At 38.6% G+C, this 20,000-nt stretch overlaps 1 long non-coding RNA gene across 1 annotated transcript; it reads right to left on the bottom strand.

Annotated features, from left to right (window-relative positions):
- Positions 1-15,459: 15,459 nt before the first annotated feature.
- LOC132636021 (uncharacterized) lies at positions 15,460-18,616 on the bottom strand. The gene is made up of 3 exons (XR_009580922.1): positions 18,319-18,616; positions 17,362-17,412; positions 15,460-16,157 (listed from the first exon to the last, which is right to left on the bottom strand). It is a non-coding gene; the product is annotated as an uncharacterized LOC132636021 (long non-coding RNA).
- Between the last annotated feature and the right edge of the window lie 1,384 nt (positions 18,617-20,000).

The raw sequence follows: 20,000 nt of genomic DNA, 5'->3' as shown, positions 1-20,000 counted from the left end.
TATACATTTCGTCTCGTACAATTCTTTATAAAGAGCTATCTCATGACCTTCATAATCTTCCTGCATATAGATAATCGTTATTGTATGTGCCAACTTATAAGGTGGTAGTTGATCTCTCTGTCTCTTCGTGAAGCTTAGGGCCTTTGCTCGCAATACATTTCTTTGATCGGCTAATTCGTATGCTTCTCTCAATCATTCATCAATGAATTTTCACAAGGAATAATCTATACATCCAAACTACTTCTCGTACTTTATCACTTTGCATAACCCTTGGTGACTTGTACGCTGATAATTTCGAATTAATCATTCCTATTTTGAATATCGATTATCGTATTCCAAATCGATCTACCATGCTTATGATGTTCTACAACTCTCTTGTTTATATATTCTTGTCAATGTAATTCTTTGATATCATGATTTGTCTTTGACGTTAGGAGTTAAATGGAATAGAGTGGATAATAGATCTTTGCCTTACTCTTATCTCGAAATTCTTGCCATACCTAAAACACATCTTTGGCCCTGATGTCTACCGCTTTTCTTAATAAGTTCAAGTTGTAACTCCCTCCTTATTGACCACTCTTCTAAATTAAAATGAAATCTTCCAGTCGATATCCTTGCCTCATTGGCTATAGAAGTAACTCTGCTATATTCTGGGTCAGTATGCCCTTGTTCCCTGAGTTTCCCGGCATATACTACACTTTATCTATTATCGTTTCCATCCAAATTATGCTCTGCCAATTGTAGTTATACATCTGCTCAATTGGATTTTCATACACTTGTACTGTTCCGCAATACGTAGTTTTGCATCATCTAATGACTTATCTAACAATATTTAGTTTGCTTGCTTGTCAATTACATGTGGCTTATTACATTTCATTTGCAAGTCGACTCTGGTTTCCTCAAGTTCTGGTTTTCCTGCGCATGAAATTTTAGACATCATCTATTAGCTTCCGCTTTCATGTTACCATATTTGTCATATTCCATCGTAGGTTATTCTGGATGTAGAAGATCTGTCGTTGTATACTAGCTTATTTGGATATTAACTCCTTCCCGCTCAGTCCTTCTCTATTGTCAAATCCATATCTTACCCTCAATATTGACGTTATTGTTTCCCAATTTGGATGGTTTCTCTCATTTAGGTTTCTCTTAAAATGTTAGACTAATTCCTTTGTCACTGCTGCCATCTCGACTATCCCTCACAGTTATAATTTCATAACGGTACGACCGAATTGGAACGGCTACAGTATTGGGATATTTCCATGGTCTATCTTTAATTTCAAGTGCCATCGTACTTGAGTCCCTTTCTAACCCCTTTATGATCATTTCGTCATTCTTCTTTCACCTTTCAATTGCAGCAATTTATCTTGGATTTATATCTCCCGACCTTAACTGATTGCTCAGGTTGATATTCCCGTCTATACAGTGTCTGACTATGCCTATCATAAGTTCATTTCTGTTCCTTGTTGTTTGTACTCGTGTGTTGCCTTAATGTTTCTTGTAATCCCTTTTTTATCACAATCTTTCCATCTTTTCATCATTGATAAGGCGCGCTTGATACCACTTTATCATCTCATCACCCCTCTTTAGGTTAATGGTTCGATGTCCCACGCTTAAAATCCTACTCATCTTCCAGCCTTTCATAGATTCGTATTATTGGTAGCTTACGATTAGTCTGAGGGTAACCTTCTAAGGTAATTTATTGGAGTTCATATATACATAGAGGATCATATATTCTTGTTTCCATACTAGTCCTCAACGAGCTTAAGTTTTCGTCAAAAAGGTCCTTATAATTTCTCCCAAGTTTTTCCTTCCATAAACCGTCCTCCTCCTTCTACTCATCCATTCACCCAATCACTATAATATTATCTAATTAAAGAGCCCTTCTAGATACCTTTGCCCAAGTTCATACTAAGTCATCTGGCTGTATCAACGTCTCTCGATTACATAATTAATTGACCTTCTGGTAGGCCTCCTTGAGATTACTAATTCACCCTTGTGGAGAACATAGCTTACATTACTTCGTAGTCTCAAACTTATTCACCTCCAATCCTTCCTTGCCTCCGAATCTTATTATACTTCTACGTGTTAACTTATGTCCTCTAGTGATCTCCTCATTTCGTACTTATCGCCTTCCTTGATTTCATCTCTACCCTTCATGACTCTTCACTCCTTATCTTATTCGTAATGGTCTCCGCCAAACATCTTCTTACTTTCCCCATTAATCGCTCAATTGCATTACCTATTCGATAACCCTATAGTCATAAAACTCCCTGCAAGATATCTTCCGCATCTTGGTCATACCATCCGCCTTATACATCCCCCAGTGACAGTCCATGATTCTTATATCTTTACACTTATATAATTTCATATCAAGTTGTTGATATTGGACTAAGGATAATAAAGCTTCCTGTCAATCTATACCTCATTGAGTACTTTACACTTATATAATTTCATAACAAGTTGCTGATATTGGACTAAGGATAATAAAGCTTCCTGCCAATCTATAACTCATTGAGTAACATATGTTGTTCTTAACCTTTTCCCTGCCATTTTGATTAATATAATTACTTTCGTAAGAATCTTGCAATTTCATATCATATTATCGTGGACGCTAAACACCATAATCCTTATACTCTATACTTTTTTCTTATTACATCATTTGTGCTTCACCTTTAGCTTGTAAACCATTCGCATAAGTAAAACCTAACTGTCACACTGGAACATATATGTATCCTCCTCTTAACCCGTCGTATAAAGAAAGCACAACTTCTATCTATCATACCATCACCTTATTAATCATGCATATCTAACTTTTCCAACCAATCACAACATAAACGTAGTCTTCTACTATCATCCGACCGGAAATCCCATCTAAGTCTCTTTTTCTATCTTTACCCCTTCATTTTAGCCTTATCGACATTACTTTAAAAGTTATCATTATAATATAACATATAATATATCAACACCACTCCCGAAGGAATGTAAACATTTTTATTAAAACAGTAAGTATACCTGCCGTCATCACTCATCCTCTCGTCGTACCGGCACTTGGGGCTCTTCTTTTACCCCTATCTATTCCTTCGATTCAAACTAGGGCACCTCCAAATCTGGTGCCACTGGCTTCGGCACCAAAAGCAACCCCCATCACTCATACGACAAGGCCCTGCATATGCCCGATCGCACTGACTACAGAGTGGTCTCATTCGACCTGCATCACCTTGGTACTGGTGTCCTGATATACAAGGATCTTGCCGAGGCCCTACCTGAGAGCCCTGATCTAGTATGAGCTGGGGAAATAGTCTAGTCTGTTGCCATCTTATTTGCGGCATGTTACCGCTGGGGGATTCTATGTAAGTGCCCACTATGATGACCCTCCTGATCTGGTTACTACCCTCATCTAGATCATGTCCTATGGGTATTGGTGAGTCCTGATGAACGGATGCCTAAGACTGCAGGCCTCTAAACCACTCAAAGGACCCCATATCCTTAAGTGCTCTATCATGGTACAGAGTTCGGGAATCAACCAATTGTGTCAGAATATGCACTACCCTCCTTTCCTCCAACTCAGCTGGGGCTACAAGTGGAGCTAATGATACTAGAGCTCTTCCTTGCTCCTCCAATATTTTTTTTTGGCCAAATGAAAAATTTTATTCAACCAAAGTAACAGTTTTACACCACTGACTCTGTATTAGACTATAGAGATCAGATCCTAGACTTTTTCAGTACAATCAAGTTGCATGATTAAACTAGATATAACATTAGCCTACACAGGGTATTGTTGTAAACTCTCTAACGCTCTATTCCATTTGCTCATCCGCTGCCCTTTAATGTGCAGTTGTAGTATGATGTCCCTGATGATCAGTACTGGGTGCTTGCTTCGTTGTTGAAATCTTCTGCAGTTCCTTTCACTCCATATCTGGTAGACCACTGCCGCAAAAAGGAATCCCAGTATGCCTGACCTTGGTCTGTTGCTATGTACATTCCTGGATAGCCATTGTAATTCTGTATTCCAGTCTCCTATGCTTCTTTGTATACCCAGCCACTTCAAGAGAGTATGCCAAATGTATTGGGAAAATCTGCAATCAAAGAACAGATGTTCCATTGTTTCCGTTGCTTTTGTTTTACACAGCACACAGTCTTAAGACACTGAATTCCCCATTTATTTAGTCTATCTACTGTCGCCAATCTCTGCTGCACTGCTAGCCAAAGGATAAATTGCTGTCTTGGTATGCTGCCTTGAGACATCACCAAGCTCTTCCATGGCACCTTGGGTTGTTGAGGAATGAGAGATAGATATGCCTTTTTGGTACTATATTTCCCATCCATAGAGAATTGGTCCAGATGAGTTATAGGATTGACACCAGGGAACCATCCTCTTGCATCCAGTATCTTCCTAACAAGCCAGCAAGCTTGTCTAGGAGTTGGGAAAGTAGCTAAGTCGTTTATTTTGATGTAAAAGCTATGGATCCATTGCACCCAGAGGGTGTCTTTTTTGTGAGATAGAGCCCATAGTAGCTTACACATAGCAGCTTTATTCCACAGTCCAAAGTGGAGGATGTTTAAGCCCCCTACTGCTCTTGGTAAACACAAGTTGTCCCAAGCCACTAGAGCCTTTCTTGAGCTCTCATGACTACCTGTCCAAAAAAAAATTCTACAAGCAGTAGTGACTATTTGGATAATCTTCTTAGGAAGTAGGAAAACCTGTGCCCAATAAGTCTACATCTCAAAGAGGACACTTTTAATTAATTGTAACCTGCCACTGTATGAGAGTAGTTTGGAGGACCAGCATCTAATTCTAGCTATGATTTTATCCACCAGTGGCATGCATTGTTGGATGTTCAGTTTCCTAGAGCTTAGAGGAACCCCCAAGTATTTGAATGGTATTTCACCCAGTGTAAACTTCATCTCTTGCAGAATCTGATCTCTAAATGCATCTGTAACCCCAGCAACATAAAATGAACTCTTGTCGAGGTTTCCCTTCAAGCCAGACACAGTGGAGAAGTGGTTAAAAGCTTCAAGCAATAGTTGGATTGAGCTTTTGTCAGCTCCTCCAATATTACCGGGGTTAAAACCATCTCAAATGATGACTCATCTTGGATCTCAGACGAATCAGTCTCGATAGTAGGCATAGCCTCAGATGGGTCCTCCTATATGCAGTAACTCACTCCTACTCCCGTTATCATCTTATCCCTCGAATCATCTGTTGTCCTTCCAGTAGAATTCATCTTGTGACTATAAAATAAACAAGGGTCAGGGTTAAGATTTCATTTCTTATGACTCAGCTCTATAGCACGATCTAGAACAAGAAGGAAAGGTAACCATCCTAATGTCCCGTAGCCTCCTGTTTATAAGTGTGGCATGTAACATACCCATAAACAAGACTCTACTAGACACGGCTTGTTAACATCCCTAGGACAGACCTGCTCTGATACCAAGTTTGTCATGACCCAAACCGGAGGGCCACGACGGGCACCCAAACCTAGTATATCGAGCACTAACATGACATACATCTTTAACCATTACGATAGACATAAGTGGGCCGGAAAGGTCGTCATGAGTCAATTTGATATTTCGGTCATCATGAGTCAATTAGAATAAAACATAACGAGTAATCGACAAAGAATGACCCCAACATAATATACATGAAATATACATGAACATTCGTACCTCAAAAAGCACAGGCTGATAAGGCCATACAAAATATCTAAATACATGACATCTATCTACAAGCCTCTAAGGATTACGTAAACATCATAAGGTCGGGACAGGGTCCCATCATACCCATAAAAATATGTACATAAGTATACTGACCCACAAACGCAACTCCGTAGCAAATGGAGTTGTTGTAGGTTATGCGTCCACCAAACACAATACGTAGAGACCTAGTTGTGTACCAGTTCCCTTATGCAATGCAGTAAGTAAAGAAGGCACGATTTTACCATGGAAAACTCCTTATTCAAGGGATTAAAAATCATGACCTACCCCAGTATGATTTCAACTCCACTAACCGAGCAACTTCAGATGACAACCTATTGCAAACTAGGAATTAACTTGTAGCATCCCCTTTGGGAGGATACCACTTATGAAACAAAAGCTAATTTCACACTTACAATATTCGAAGGCTCAAGGGTCAAGAAAGCTTATCAATAAATTCAAGAGAGTTTGTCAAATAACCAATTTCACCCAATAAGTACGTCATGCCATCCCACCAAGCACAATCAATATCAAGATGGACCGAAGCCCCAAATCAAGAAGGGTCGTCACCCAATAATCAAGAGAATCAAGAGCCATGTTGAAAGTGGCTTTCCACTTATACTCGAAAATGGACAAAAGTCCATCATCAAGATGAAATGTAAATCCAGTCAAGATGGGCAAGATCCGAATTAAGAGGCATGCCGATATCGGTGACAAAGTCACCGCAACAAGAAGGATAAAGTCCCAACAAGAATGCAAAATGATCAAGCAATTCATACAAGTAGGCGATTTAGCGAATATTTTGCAATACTTGAGATAATAACCATACAATGATATAAGATGAAGAGGAAGGAAACAACTCATCAAGATACTTCAAAATTCCAGCAAGTAAAGATATTTCAAATTCAGGTTTATACACAAACCTTGGTGTTTTACCACACAACAAGTTCTACCACAACTCGAGGAGTTCAAATCGCCTACGCCAAAGACCAACCAAAGTCCACTTCGTCAAACCATTCCTCTTAGCTTGTAATAGAGCATATATACCTTAAATACACAATCAACTATCTATTTAAGTTCAATGGTTTCATCACGCCGAAACTAAACATGATATCAGTGAAAATCACCCTAAACTATCAAAACAAAAATTCTGGACAGTACTACTGTCTTGTATTGTGGCTCAGTTTCAAAGGGATAAACTGCAAAAATAGACTTTGTGGCCTTCATAAAAGTTGTAGATATATGTCTTGGGTTTTCAAAGAAATTAAAATCACTCCTACAACAGTTTTGTACAAAAAGATATGCTCAAAATACTAATAGTAGTACATGTAGGGTTTGCAAAACAGAATTCTGGGCAGCACCTGCCCTGTACTTCATCACCCCTTTTCCAGTAAATAAAAGCAAAACTGGGTTTTGGAGCCTGAACGAAAGTTTTAGGGCTATAAAATAGCTTTATATAACATCTTAGATCACTTAAAACTAAATTTTACACAAGGAGATATGCTGAAAACACCAACAACTATCTAGTTCAAAAACGGGTTTTGTAACTTACCTCAATAGTGTGGAGTAGTTTGTGGCTCAACCAAAACAAGTCTGATAATTGATTTAGTGGGAGAATTTGATGAGTGGAGAGGGGTTTTGGGGTTTTATTTTCTTGGAGAAAACGAAATTGGGGTGGTGGAGAGGATATGAGTCAAAAAGGTATATATGCTACTTTGGATAAGGATGAAAAAAAAAGGCTGCCCAAACTTATCTATATCTATTGTATTTCATAATAAATTTATCGAGAGGATGATAAGTGGTAAACATAACAACATCACGAAACTTCCTTGTAAATATTAACACAATATAAAGTAAGCAATTTTCATATAGCGCCAAATTCACGCAGGGAGTGCGAAGTAAATATATCCTTACTATAAAGATATGATCAATCGAAAATTTAAGTATTAGTTTAAAAAAAAACTTTTGGGGTGTTACATAACTCCCATAATCCCTCACTCTTACAATAGTTGCAACCTAAGAACTAAATCTTGTAGTCCCTCAACCCTTGCAATACTCCGATTATACGTAACTCCACTTAGCTAACTCTAGCTAAGCACAACTAATACACCTAGACTAAATCTAGCCTAGTGTACCACTCAAAAGCTTGTGGAAACACACTTCCAACAAGCACACTTTGAGAATTTAAAACACCTACAAACAACTTCTACACAAGAAGAGTAGGTTTACAGTTTAATCACAAACGAACAAAGATTTACAACAACCTAAAGACCATAGATGAAACTCATATCAGGATCTGGTTCTTCAGCTTGAAAGTAACTTTATTCTTGCGATCAGTTGATTTCTTGCGGTGGCAACTTTAGCCTATGTTAGATTAGGCTTTTTAAGTGATACATAATATGTTGCAACATGTTTTATATATAGTGGGAAGCATATGGGATGGATAGAGACCACTCATTCAATATCTGACCTAAAGCATGTGCCAGCTCAACTGCTGTACTTGTGTGCAGTGAGTAGGTCCGCTTTACAACTGTCTTTGCTGACGATGCAAGTTGCACAGAGAGCAGATCACAGACCAGGTCTCTATCTGGTTCTGAAACAGTTTGATAATCATCAAAACATGAATGCACTTGGACTTATCAGGAGTGCAACAACACCTTTCGCTGAGCTGGGAACCTACTCGGAGGATCATCAACCTGTCTATCGGGACCTGCGGGCATGAAACACAGCGTCCCCAGGAAAAGGAACGTCAATACAAATAAAGTGCCGAGTATGTAAGACAGCAAAAAACATAAGAAAAGGCATCAATGTAACAGAAGAATAAGAAACTCAACCTTGGCTCCGTATTGCTACTGTCGGCCATGATATGTATGAATACAGTATCTATGCACATATAGCGCCATCGTCATCAAAATATACTCGCATATAGCGCCTTCAAGCCTCTGTGGGCATCATCATCATCCTCATAATATCCACCTGATCGGGGATGCGTCTATAGCGCCGTCGTACCGTATATAGGCGTATCCCTCGTATATATATATATACACACACACACACATAAATACATACATATACAGTATATACCATATAGACGCGCATATAACATGAATACAGTATATACGCGCATATAGACTTGTATTTATTATCCTAGAGTTTTTGTAATTGTGACACCAGGTTTTGGGTGGTTGTACCTATTCCGCATAATTATGATTATGAGACTTATGTTATAACTCTTAAATGAATTTATTTATTTATTTATTTCTGCATAATATACTTGTTAAAATTCTGTAATCCTGAACTATAGTATAAAACCATAAAAGCAAAAAGGCAGAATTTTTCTAAGTGTTGCGAGGCAGAGGGAGCCCGCCAAGTGAGCTCCAGAGCAAAAGAGGGTCTCGCTATAGGCCTCGCTCAGTGAGGCACATGTTACTAAAAATAGGAAATCAGAAAATTGACAAAGTATGGAGAACATAAGGGGAGCTCACTGAGCGAAGCCCAAAGCGAGGCAGTACCTCGCTATAGGGCTCGCTGAGTGAGCTCCAGAGCGAGGTGGTACCTTCCTAGAGGGATCATTGAACGAAGCCCATGGAGAGGCTGCCCATGCTTTAGAGCTCGCTCAGTAAGCCAAACCGTCCCGAACCCAGTCCTATAAATTCAACACTTAACTCTAAAATTCATTTTTCAGTCATTTTAACTTCATAGAAAAACCCTTGAAGGACATTTTCCTCTCCTCTGAACCTCCCACATCAAGGTAAGACCATTCTTCAGATTCTTAATCAATTCTAGCACTAAAAACATGATTCTTAAACGAGAACACAGGATTTCCAAAGTATTCCTTCTCAAGCGACTTAAAGTTAGGGTTTTGGTGTTCTGCGTCAGAGAACCAAACTAGTTCATTGAATTAGAATGTTTACAGGTATGTAGGGCTTCTATCTACATGTTGGAACAACGATTTTCTTCCCCATGCCACACTTAAATCACAAAAACACTATTTCTCCTCAGAGTTAGAGAATTACGTCTCGGTCCATGATAAAACCTCGGATACAAGTCAATTTATATATATATATATACACACACACACACACATACATAAATACATGATGATGCTATAACATGAGAAACATTTTTAAGTGGGAAAGCCTTAGTATAACTGACAAACTGAAATCACCACGTCAGTACGTGGAGTCTGGTCTCTAGCCCGGCCAGCAAAGCAATCACATACCTTGCAGGGTATGAGACATGAACTGACATAAATGATCCAATAAATAATCCGAAGGTATCGTCTTAACTGGGCTGAGAGATCCTTATCCTGCGTTGGTATACGTAGTTTCAGGTGTTTAAACCTTCTCAATAAATCTGTGCTCCTACCAATATATATATATATATATATATATATGTTTTTGTGTGTGTGTTTTGACATGCTCAATCATGTTTCAGATTATTAATTAGACCATTCATGTTAGTTCATGTCTCATACCCCAGCAAGGTATGTGATTGCTTTGCTAGCCGGGCTAGAGACATGACTACACGTACTCACGTGGTGATTTTAGTTTGTCGGTTATACTAAGGCTCTCCCATTTAAAAATGTTTTACTCTTGTTATAGCATTATCATGCCAGATCATGATCATGTCAAGGCTTCAGTTTCAGTTTACAACTTCAGTTACAGTTTTAGTTTCGTATTACTTCATGTGTCCATGTTATTGATTTAGGTTTCCCATGCCCTGAGCACCCCACTTACTATTCTTTCATTCAATTTCTTTACATACAAGTACAATTCCAGTGTACTTGCGTCCCTTTTGCCAGGGGAATGCATTTCATAATGCAGGTACTGATTTTTAGGACGACGGATCTGCTAGTTAAGACATCATCATATCAGCTAGTTGGTGAGCCCCACTTACTTGGGCCATTGTCTATATTTTCCAGTAGTCATGACATGTTATAAAGTCAGGTATGCAGGGGGCCTTGTCCCAACAACAGTTTAGTCTTTCAAACTCATGTCAGAGGATTCATAGACTAGTCGGTATGTCATGTTGGTTATTCAGTTTTGTTCAGCCTTGTGGCTACACTATCATATTTTCTGATTATTTCCGCACTTATGTTTTAAAATAATATTTTCAGTATGATTATGATGTCACAAGTTTTACTGAAATTATTTTAACTTATATTCTGCATCAGTACATGTCCCATGTTGATTCAGCAAGCCATGAGGTTCGCTCGGTCACAAGTAGCCAGGCACCTAGTGTTGTGTTATGTGTAGGACCAGGTTCGAGGCGTCACAAATCTTGGTATCAGATCCTTATGTTCAATTGTCTTAGAGAGTCTATGAAATCGTGTTTAGTGGGGTCATTTTTATGTGTGTGTGTACACCACACATGTAAATAGTTGACCACCAAGACATTTAGGATTATCTCACTTCTTTCTGCTTTAGATCATGCCATGAATCTTAGAACAACAAGTAACATTCTCTTCCTATCGAATTTCGTACGTATCGAATGCGCAAGCGATGAGCAAGACATTCAACGTCCAAGTAGGGATGTTACCCACTGGGGAATGATTGTGAAGTGTCTTATTGTAACGAATGAGATTTGAGATGATATTGAAAGGTGAATAGAGAGAATGCCACTCGAGAAGGGGATATGGTATAAGGGATTCGAAAGTTGTATAATAATGACGTACTTAAAGAAAATACGTCATCCATGAAAATACGAAGTTCCACAAACCTAGTGTTACACCTCGGAAATTTTTCGTACTTGTGTGATGAGTAGAACGATTAAGGGCTTGAGTGTATGATGTTTTACTAAGTCGGGAGTGGCTAATTATGAATTTTTGGAAATAAGGAAGTTGCGGAAAAATTTTCAGCCCAGTGGTCGTATATGGCACTATACGGCCCGTAAAGTGATTTACGGACCGTATAGTGCAATCGTATTCCATCGTTCCAAAAGAATCAACTTTCTGTCCAGCGTTAATATGGTTAAATACAGCCCGTAAACTGGTTTACGGACCGTAAACCAGGTCGTAAACTACCATGTTCTTCAGCCAAAACTTTCTGTTTTTCATATGCTTAAAAACGACCACAGTGGACGGACCGTAAATCAAAATACGGTCCGTAAATGGTGGTTTACGACCACTGTTCATCCCGACAAGAATTCATTAAAGATCAGATTTTGTGATTTTTAAAAGGGACTTAAGCTCATTTCATTTCATTTTTCATCAAGACAACTCAAGAGACTTCTAGAACTCTCCAAATATTTCCTCCACAAGAATTCAAGAGAATTAAAGGGGATATCAAAACCAACAACACTAATTTCATGGAATCAAGTGTAAGAACACAATAAAGGATAATCTAAGTGAAGAAATTCCAAAGAAGGTGGAACTAGGGTTTTGTCTAAGTAAAGCATTTCAACTCAAGATTGTTCAACCATCATTCAAGGTAAGTTCCACGACAAATTCATGTTGTTTGAGGTATTGAAAGGTTCACATACTTGAAATATAGAAGAATATAGAAATTGGTCATTATTGAGTAAATAGTGACATAAGTGTGTGATAGTGGAATTGAATCATGAAAGTTGAAGAGTTGTCATTACGAATACGTTATGAATGACGTTTATATCATGAAACAAGTGTTAAATGCGTGGAAACACAAAGATGAGCTAGAAGTAGAAATATAGGAAAATTGGAGGAAAATGGTGGATTTTACTAATTGTGCATGAATGATGATTGTTGATTGTGATATTGTGAGTAGTATGGTGAATGTAGGGAGTTAATATAAAACATGGGAAAAATAGTATAAACAAGAGAAGTGCTGCCCAATTCTTCCTAGACCTGACGATGCGTTTGTAGACGATTAACTAATGTTAGTACGAATTCTCTCATGAAGGTAACGACGTGGTATTGAAGGAGAGCAAGTGAGCGATATCCTAGCGGAACGACCAAGGTATGTGAGGCTAGTCCTTCTTTCTAATGGCATGAGTCTCTTAGCTTGAATCCCTATTCCTTTCATGCGCTCTCACATTCTAAGAAGTTAAAAGCTTATGCCTATGAATGTCTACATGAGATAAGTTATACGATGTGAGGATGTTATTCCTTGCCTACACTCACCTTATGTACTAGTCCTTTCAAGGTGAGTCAGAATGTCCATAAGGGCTCCATAATGTAATCGGGGGATCACGACCTTACGTCACCCCGATAGAGTAAAGTTGACCTTGAGCCTTATACATATATCATGATAAGATAAGTATTTCATGATGAGCATATTATTATGAGTATTTTGCATGGAGCATGTCATAAGCATTTCACACCGTGCCTAGTTGGCCGGGCAGTCACCGCCAAGGCGGGCAGCTATACGGATACACCATGACCTTCGGGCATGGGCAGACACCACTAGTGGGCGGCATGAGATGGTACCCCGGACGCGGGAGGCCTGGACGCGGGCTTATATTAATGATGATCACACCGTTCCGACATGGACGGGCAGCTTGCATGTCATGCATTCATGATATCATGATAAGTATGAGTAAGACAGCATGCATTTCTTCTCTCTTATGATTATTATTCAGATTCAGATGTTCCTATTGATACTCTCACTATATTATTGTTATCCTTCTTCATTGTTTATGCCTCTCATACTCAGTACAACATTCGTACTGACGTCCTTTCTCTTAGACGCTGTGTTCATGCCCACAGGTAGACAGGGAGGCGAGCTTGATCCAGATACTTAGGAGCTGCCAGCTGTTGAGAGCACTCCATTGTTCGGAGGTGCTTGTGATTTCTCTTTTGGGTGCATATGTATATATATATATATATATATATATATTGGGCATGACGGAGTCTTGTTCCGTCCATTGTATAGTATGTCAGTAGAGGCTCGTAGATGCGTAGTGTGGGTAGCATGGTCTCACAGTCCTCATGTATATGTGCACTCATTATTTTGATGTACTAAACCTTTCTATATACAAAAGTATTTATGTTTTCAGATAAATTATAATCTTTTCCATGCTTTAAGCGAAATGTGATAATGAGGGCATTGACCGAGTAAAGGGAGTAATAGAGCGAGCGGTGCTCGGTGGTTAGTCCCGGGTACCCGTCGCGGCCCCTAGCTGGGTCGTGACACCTAGGGTTTCTACTCTAATTTATGATGACCCTAAGTTACATGTACCATGACATACCATGTTCGTATTAATAATTCATTATTGTATTCTTGATATTCCGATTATTGAGAATCCTTCTGTAATCCATGAACACCCATGCTTTGTATTCCATGGGTTCTTAAATACAAGACATGAACTATTATGCTTATTTTCATGAAATCCACGTGCTTTCCATGTTTTCATACAACTTATACTATATATCTATATTCATATTATATTACACTCACGAATCATGTTTACAATCATGTTTATGTAATACATGGGCTTCTAAGCCAATTATATCCATGTTCATGTTTTGGGAGTTGCACAGATTACAAAGAAGGTTTAATACCTTAAACTATGTATGCCAGCGTAGGATAATGTCTCAACCCGATCGGAGGGCCATGACGGGCACCCGGTACTAACCCACCCGGGCACCTCTTATCGTACATCCACATTTATCTCTAGGTGGGCCATATAGCTAAATCATAATTTCTATCCGTCATTCATGCAAATTTTAGTGGCAACGGTACATTCATAACATCATTAACAACTATACCCCCATCAATGTACATAAGCCGACGAGGCTATCAAAATGATATACAAAATATAAGCCGACAATGCTTCAAGACATCTAACCATATACAACTGTCTACGAGCCTCTAAGAAGAGTAGGTAGTATCATATAGGTGGGACAGGACCCCGCCGTGCCCATGTATGTACACAAAAGAATAATACCAAAGCTGTAGCTCCGAATGAAATGAAGCTCCTCTAAGCAGTCCCTGAATAAGAAAGCTATGGATCAAGCCTGTCTCCCTGATCACCTGCGGGCATGACGCAGCGTCCACAAACAAAAGGACGTCAGTACGAATATTGTACTGAGTATGTAAAGCATAATCAACATCATAAAAGGAGCATAAGAGAAAACATAAGAAACAACGTAAGATGGGAGAATTGGGAGATAGTAAAGCCATCATTATCATTACTTACTTACTTGTCTTTCATAGGGACCTTCCATTTCTAAAGCGTGCTCGTGTACATACATACATATACATTCGTGTTCATATTCATATTCGTATCTATAGCATACCCGACCATAGAGGTTCGGTGGTTTCACATACTCGGCTATGACGAGGCTCGGTGATTATACATACCTGGCCCTACCAAGGCTCAGTATCATCCGTACCCAACTGCAGTGGTGTGCGCGCAATAGATGTCATACCCGACCATATAAGCTCGGTGTTACATAATAGTCATACATACTTAGACACGTATACATAAGAGTCCATAAGTATCATCAACATCATTACCATCATCGTTTTTGTTACGTCTATTGTTACAGCCCGTATCTTGTACGTTTGGAAATTCCGAAGTCGTCGTGGAAAGTCAAGGGCGAGACCATTTTCGAAAATTATTTTAATGTATGAGTTGTTACAAATATTATCTATGACTATTATTGCATGGAAATATTGAGAACGGTTAAGGAGAGCAAAGGGAAATTCGAAAGTGGTCAATGGAAATAATGTGGAAGCTTAGGGGCAAAATGGTAATTTTACAAAGTTCAAGAAACATTCATGAAAGGGCCATGTTGGCCGTGCACTATATGCCTTTATTTTAAGTAATGGGGGCTATTTATAAATTTTAAAAAGGTAGGGGCCAAAACTTCTTAAGAAGACATTAGTCTTCTTTTAATTTCAAGAAAAAGCAAGAATTTTCTAGAGAGGGGCATGTGCCCCTCACATGCTTGAGTATATATATATATATATATAAGGGCTTATCTTCTAATCCAAGACAAAAGAAGAAAAACAAAAAAAAAAAAAAAAAAAGATGAAGAGAGTGAAGCTTGAGGGTTTCGGCCAACCCCATGGAAATTTGACCATGGGAAATCTTGTTCCAAAAATTGTTTTCTTGTGGTATCTCCACTAATTCAAGGGTCCTTGTCACGACCCAACCCCGTAGGCCGCGACTAGTGTCCGTGCTGGACACCCAAACGTACCCAATACCCCAAACCAGCATATTAGCAGTAGGTATCAATATGAAAGTTAGTTGGTGCTACTAAATATCACAGATGAACAGATTTTGTACGTGGAAGCCGATAAGGCCATCACAGATCATAACAACCCAAAACATATACAGAACCCACATGCATGTCTACAGACCTCTACAGAACATAACAGAATCATAAGACGGGACAGGACCCCGTCGTACCCCTGAATAGCATATATATATACAACAGCAGCAGACTGTACCAAGGTATAGGCTCTGGACAAAAGAGCGCTCCAAAATAGCACAATAGATGTCCTAGGCAGGCGGGTCAGCGAATCTGTCGTCAGTACCTGCGCGGCATGAAAACGCAGCCCCCCGAAGAAAGGGGGTCAGTACGAAATATGTACTGAGTATGTAAAGCACAGAACGTAGTAAACAAATACATAATCGAAGCGGAAGATACAGAAGATGAACGAAATATCCAGAATAGCAAAATACTGATCATAACGCATAAATAGTATTTGCAGAAAATGTAGGTCATACCTGGTCCCATTACGGAACAAAATCATAATCGAAACAGAACGTACAGAAAAGTGAGTGTGATATCCAGAGTATCAAATGCATATTTTCAAAACATAAAGAGTGTGTACAGAAACATATGCCATATCATATCCGGCCCTTGCCAAGGGACTCGGCAGACAGAACGTGGCCACCCCCCGACGCTGGTGCCACAACACATAAGGATCAGAAGAGGGGGAATAACCCCGTAACATAACATATCATATCAGATGGCCATATCAGATCATATCATATCATAATGTGTGTACATGGCACAGCATACTCCACAACCCATGTACATGTATACCTGCCCCCTCACATCGAGGCACGGCGAACAATGCAGAGGAAGACGCTTGACAACATATCCTGGCCCGGGCTCAGTGTGGGAAACATTGAGGCATCCACGAATGGAGTAGTGAGAAACTAAATGCAATAAAATACCATATATATTTCCAGAGACTCAATGAGGCATATCGAATGACAAATCAAAGCAATGAAATCGGACGGAATCATAGTAAGTGAATTTCAGATGTCATAATGGGTTACGGAGGCACAATCTTTCTGAGATCGTTTCCAAGTTCCAAAACAGTTTATAAGACTTAACGGAATATTTAAAACAATCTTTTAGATAATAGCTAGAGGAGTAGTTAAAACATTTCTTTTAAAGCCGCTCGAAGACAAGTCATAAACACAAAAGGTTAAAATCGGAAATAGTGGGCCCACCTCGGACAAACGAAGTGGTGGGCTCAAATTACGTATTTTAAGCTTATGGGGTCACCTATAGAGGTACTAGGGACATTTCATAACTTTCTAAATAATTTGTGAAAGTTTGCCTAATTCTTCCAACAAAGCATACCTAAAGGGTTCAATTCTATTGAATGAAAAAGTGACAATTTCAAACGCGGATTCCGATGGACAGAATATATTCTGGGGCTCAAATCCGATCCTAGTATACCTAGGACATGCCAAAAGAAGAATCGGGATAGCTTTACATACCTTATACGCTCCTTACGCCTTTCCAAATTCACTTCCCGTTTCGCCCAAAATCTGTAATTGGTCACATTTACCAATTCTCAATTTCAAGTCTTTAAGTATTCAATCCTTATTCATATTTGCCTACAGAAATTTGGGCAGCATCTCCCCTATACATATAGCCTCCCCGAGAATTTAACTCGGCCAAAACAATCAACAACAACCCAACAACAACATCAACAACAACAATAATCACTATAAAACACAATATAACACAACTAGTCTTCTTTCCAACATAATGTAATAACTTCCATTCCGACTTCCCATTTCCAAACCAAACTCAATGTTTTCATATTCATCATTAATCTAGATCATCACAATATAATTTGGAAGCATTTCATATCATTTCCACAAAATATTCACAAGATATACAAAATATACAAACTTTCCACCAAAGTCATAATTCATCCAAAACTTCTAATCTTTAACATACTTATTCATAACATGTTTCCATCTTCCTATTACATCAAAAATCATCATTATTTGCACCTTAACAACTTCATTTCCATAATGTCATAAAATCATACTAAAATGACACAAACTTCTACATTCCATTACAATGCAAACTTATATCATTTTACCTTCATTTACATTGCAAGGATCACCACAACACCACTAACATATTAAACAAAATTAATTCATTCCCATTCCAATTTCAATATACCACTCGGTCAATACATATAATTCCAACTTCAACCAAATTAAATCAACTTTTATTTCCAATATGAATTTCACCATAACCACAACTAGAATACAACATAAAATTAACTCATCTTTGACTACACAACCACACATGTACACGGCTACATTCATACATATATATATTCATGCAACTTCCATATTTTCATGAATTTTAACCCTTTCTACCTCCCACAACATAAACCAAACCTTCATAACACATAAAAAGGAATTAAATCTTACCCTTTCTCTTCAACTTCTTCACTTGGCCAAAGTGCGGAAACAATGAAACGGATGACTTATCTTCCGAAACAATTATACTACGTTGTAGAGGACCCTTGAATTAGTGGAAATACTACAAGAAAATAATTTTTGGAACAAAATTTAAAGCACCTAATTTCCATGGTCTTGGCCGAAATGGCCCCTTTCTCTTGCTCTTCATCTTTTGTCTTCTCCTTATCTAATTTTTCTTGAAGCTTCAAAAGGATAAAGACCCCTTTTTAATATAATTGTCACATGACTAATCACATGACAATTTCATATTGTGGGCTTGGGACAAGGCTTGGCCGGCCTCCCTTCAACCTTGGGCCTAAATTTTTCTTTTCATTTTTTTTGGGCCAACTCGGTTGGTCCCGAGTTGGGCCTAGCCCACTGACCTTTAGACCTTAAAATGTTCATATCTCCTTGTACCGACGTCACCTGGGAACTCACGATCTATGGATGGAAAGCTAATTCAATTATCTACAACTTCTATTTCTTGGTATTTTTCCAAATTCCTAACTGATAATACCGTTTTTTCCCCTCAAAGTCAGGTCACCCGAAAACGTTTTCTTAAAAATATTCGTTTGGAGGGCTTCCACTTCGATTTGGCCCAACGGCACTTCATTAGTTGTGTTTAACTTTACATATTGGATTCATATGACTTTTCAGATGTTCCAAAAAAAATCTCGGTGTGTGGGCTCCACCCCAAGAGATAATCTGAGGTTCAAAAATACGGGATATAACAGTCCTCTACAACATGGTGTAATTGTTTCGGGAGATAGGCCATCCGTTTCGTCGTTTCCGCATTCTAGCCGAGAGAAGAAGTTGAAGTGGAAAGGTAAGATTTAATCCCTTTTATATGTTGTGAAGGGTTCATTTGTGTTGTTGTGTGTAGAAGTAAATAAAATTCATGAAATATGTATGTATGGAGTGGTGGCCGTGCATGGCATGTGTGGTGTTGTGAGGAAAGATTAAATTAATGTAGTATGTTTGTTGTTGTAATGTGTAAAAATGAATGAAAAGTATGAAATCATGCATGTTGAAGTTGTAGTTGCATATGCATGGTGTTGGCCGTATGTATGAGGTGTTGTGTAAGGAAGAATGAATTAAATTCATGCGGTGTATTGGTTGTTGTTGTAATGTATAGAAAAGAATGGAAATTCATGAAAATCTATGTATTGTTGTTATGGCCGAATGGTATAGGATTTGGTAAGTTATGGTAAATTGATGTTATTTGACATTTTAGTTGTTGTTGTTATGGATTATGTGGTGTAAAACGAAGGGTGTTGTTGAAGTTAACGTATATGAATAACAATGAAATGTATGGTTGTGATTGAAGTCGAAGGTTCGGACGAAGTGGTATGTAGATTAAGTTGTTGGAACATTATGTGAATTGAATTGAATTGAATTGAATTGGATATTGATAGTATTGTTGTTGGTTTGGCCAAGTTGAATTCTCGGGTTTGTTGTTGTTGATTTGGGGCCGAGCCATATTCTCGGGGTTGGTATATTTACAGGGGAGGTGCTGCCGAAATTCCGGCAGAATATAAGTAAATGTGTTTGAAAGGTTAAGGCAAGTATATGATAATGAACTAATGAATGGATGAATTCTCTTGCATGTAGACAAACAAGTTGGATGCATAAGCGTAGCTGGTAAGGCGCGG

The sequence above is a fragment of the Lycium barbarum genome, chromosome 4, assembly GCF_019175385.1.
Source record: "Lycium barbarum isolate Lr01 chromosome 4, ASM1917538v2, whole genome shotgun sequence".
Taxonomy (NCBI): domain Eukaryota; kingdom Viridiplantae; phylum Streptophyta; class Magnoliopsida; order Solanales; family Solanaceae; genus Lycium; species Lycium barbarum.
This window is presented reverse-complemented; position numbering and strand designations above follow the sequence as displayed.